The following is a 3,848-nucleotide window of genomic DNA, read 5'->3' as shown; positions in this document are numbered from 1 at the left end:
ACCCCGCTGCCCGACCCCGGCCTACGGAAAAGCCCCCCGAGTCTGGAAGTCAGCGCTGGGAGCCCAGCTCGCCCCGACCCCACCTGCGCTTCCCGCTGCAGGCCAGGCAGAGCCGAGACGTGAGGTGCTGGCAGGGGACCTGGGGCAGAGCAGCTCTCTAGAGCCAGGACCTCTCTCTTACCAGCCCGCGGTTCCTTCCTCTCCTGTCGCTGCCTTCTCTTTACACGCAGCCCTCTCTCTCCGGTTCGTTTCTTTATTTGCTTTCTCCCCTCTGCTACTGTCGCTCCCTTTCTCCTCGGTCCCTGCGTGAAGAACAGGCACTGGCTGAACACCTCTCCTCTCATTTGGGGCGATTGCATCTAAACGCGTGTTAAAACCAAAGGGCACGAAACCCCAAGCACAGGGCTGTGCTGACAGCGTTGACTGTGATGCTCACAGAGTGGATTCCAATAATTCCCTCTCCCCAAAAGTTGTCATCCACTTTTAGCATCTGGGAAGCTGTTTGTTCCTAATGGACAAGAAAAATGCTATTATCTCCCTGCTCTTCTACCCGCAGAACTGGATACAGCCCTGCTATGTCACAGCTAGGTGAAAAGCTTGGCCCCTTGGATACAAGGACAGGCAGTTTTCCGGAGGTTTGTGCTTTTTTCCCAGCAGTGTGGTCATTTTGGGGGGGAATAATCTTGTGCAAGTCATTTCATACATCTGTCTCAGGTTCCCAGTGAGGAGAATGGGCACAGGAGCTCCACTTTCCTTGTGAAGTGTTTTGAAATCTGCTTACAAAAAAGCTTATATAGGAACAGTGCTCTCTGCTAATGAAAAACATTGCCTAGGAACAGTGTTACTGCTAGCCTCGTGGAAAGAGATGGGGCAGCCACACACTTGGGGGCTGCGTTGAAGCCCAGGTTATTGTAATAAACTGTTCTCCTTTGCAGGCCTGAATGCTGCCTGCTGGGAAAAAGATCCCGTTGCTTACAATTAAGGTTTTTAATCTATGTGTCCACATGTTATTTCAAGCATAAATTTGCACTTTGTTTCTTTAAGAACTCGGGGCTGATTTATCTTTGCTTTTGCAGCTGTGTTTCTGAGGGGTAACTGTGTGTTTCTCAGCTAGTAAATGCTATTAATATTACATAGCTGTCATGATAAGAAGAAAGCATGCTGGTAGTTTGGCAGAAGTTCCCTGGTAAAAGGAAGCATGTAATGCTCTTATTGCATGATTTCCCTATTCTCTTCTTGCTTCACGTCTTCCACAGATGCAGGCTGGAGATGAAAAGAATTGCGCATCCTGGTTTTCCTGCAAAACCCACTCTTTCCTCAAGAATGCTCCTTTAACTTTTTGTAAGGGGCAGCTCTGCTCAATCCCTGTTCCTCCTACCTTTTTATGGTTGTAAAGCATTTTAGATGTGTAGTGTGGTTGTCATAGGCCATTTTCCTCCCACTGTGCTGAATCAAGTCTGTAGACAGCAGAGCTTCTCAGCAGGTGGAATCAGCTGTCAAATGATAAGAAATGTGCAGTTCCTGCTTTTTACATCCACTGTTGTGGGCTAATGGATGTGGTTGCTAATCTTAAAGCAGCAGCAGTTGCAGAATGTACCCCCAGCTGTGCCTTAGTGTTTCTTGGGATGAAGTTTTCAGTTGTTCAGCTGGGCATAAGGTGGCGGTGGCGTCAGTTTAACCTATAAGCATCATCTGTAAAATTGCTGCTGCAAGCATTCCTCAGCTAAAAGAAAACTGCTGACTGTTTTCTGACGCTTCTAGTGAAGTTATGTAAGCATGAAAACAATGCTGGAATGTATTGTCTGTACATGAACTGCTGGAAACTTGGTTTGCTTGCAGGGTTTATAAAACAGAGCTTTTGCCACACATAGGAGGTTCTTTCCTGGGGGCAGGTGGCAGCTCACTGGACCCAAGGAGCAGCTGGGTGCAGTGTGGGGCTGCTACTGCTGCCTGGGACCACAAATTTGCCATCACACTGAGCACATTAATTAAGAAGAAAGGGCAACAGGAGGAGGTGTATCCTCTGTAGGCCTGTGCCCCAACAAAGTCCTGAAGGCCAGCGCATTCTTCCTCCTGTATATGTCCATTGCCATGACTATCAAATTCTTTCAGCCCTTTTCCTACAACAGGCTCAGAGCTGAAGCGCTCAGCTGTGTTCAGTTGAGCAAGCTGAAAAAGAACAAGTGGTTTGATGAGTGGTGAAAAATTTCTCCTTACAGATTTGGCTGAAGAGCAGTCTATCATCTCAACAATTTCCCTAGGGCGAGCAGAGTAAAGCCAAGACAGAGGATTTGGTAATAGGGTTGTATGTAGTACGCACTAGTCTTCTCGGTAACAAGCAGCAAGAATCAGAGACAAAACTGCATTTACTTGCTGCTGGGAGCTCATCCTTCTCCTGCACCTGTCTCGCTTCTGCTAAAAGGAAATGTGGATCAGTAAAGCTGGAGATACCACCAAAAACTGACTCCTCTCCTACCTTCAAAATGAAGGTGGGTGAATACCAACAGGTAGCCTGCCAAGCTAGTGTCTTTCTCTGATGAACTTTGCTTCTTTCATCCTCATTATCGTTCTGCTTGTAAGACATGTTTGGAGAATCTAATTCTTGCACTCAATGCCTAGTGAGCAAATGCAATTCCCTGAAGTCCTGCTAATGCCATGGTGGGAAAGAGGCAGTATAATAACTAACAGTAGCAACTCATGCAGAGTCCTGCCTGTCCTCCCGACAGCTGCAGCACTTTGCACCATCACTACTGCCATGATGAGATGAGGTTGTTCCTTATCCTACGTAACGTTTGCAAATGCTGCAGCCCAGCAAGGAGCACAGGGTAGTTAAACGCTGAGGTCTTTCTCTCTGCTCAGTCAATGCAAGTTATTTCAGGTTCCCCAGCTGCTCTTCTCGGGGATCCCATCAGCTGCACCATGAGGAACCAAAGGGCCTGTCAGGAGGCCAAAGGTGATGCAGTCAGCAAGGCTGGTCCAGAGATCACATTGACACTCAAGGGGACAGCTTGACACACATCATCTTGTCTTCCTGCTGGGCTCATCCTTCAGATCAAAATGGCCTCTTTGGACACCTCTGACAGATCGCGTTCCTCTGCCCCACAGAGCTCTCAGCATTTGAAGCCAGGTTGAAAAAGCTCATCAGTCCCACAAGTACTTCGCAGTCAGTGCATAGCCAGCACTGTGCAGTATTACAGAGCAGAGAACAAATGTGTGTGTAATTGCAACTGGGAAGCTTTACACCTTCCTACAACCATTTTGTTCATCTGGGCAGTAGCTGTGGAAAAGTTTCATAAAACCTAACACCATAGGTCTGAAATAAACATGTTTTGCGTGCATCCACATTGTCAAGGTGAGTGGATTATTAATTACGCAAAACCAGCAGTTATCTTGAGCGTGTGGTCCACAGCAGGCCAGCTAGCCCAGGTTGGAAGCACTGTTAAAAACCTGATGTGAAGGTGGAGAGAGGCTGCTCCTGCTTAAAAGCTTGTTTTAATGATGTAGTGAAGGCACGCTCGGGATGGGTTCTCCTGACTTCTTACCGAGGCTTCTCTCGGGTGTGAGAAGCCTGTCCTCTGTGAAAGCCTAACCCCAAGCAATCCCAGGCTCCAGTGCTCCCCCAGACCTCTGCAGTGGTGTGTTCAGCATCTTTCCAGCAGCCTGGGAGAGATGAGTCGGAGCAACAGTGAGAGCAGAGAAGTTGCCTGATGTTGCCAGGCCCTCCATGCACCCAAACCTGAGGGAGGAAGGTATCAAAGAGCTCTGATCTCAGTTTCTGGTCAGCAGAGAATAGTGCCTGACATGCTTTGTTATGCACTGACCTGAACCACCTGCTGCAAGCGCTTGTT

The sequence above is a fragment of the Aptenodytes forsteri genome, unplaced genomic scaffold (genome assembly GCF_000699145.1).
Source record: "Aptenodytes forsteri isolate BGI_AS27 unplaced genomic scaffold, ASM69914v1 Scaffold3, whole genome shotgun sequence".
Classification (NCBI taxonomy): domain Eukaryota; kingdom Metazoa; phylum Chordata; class Aves; order Sphenisciformes; family Spheniscidae; genus Aptenodytes; species Aptenodytes forsteri.
This window is presented reverse-complemented; position numbering follows the sequence as displayed.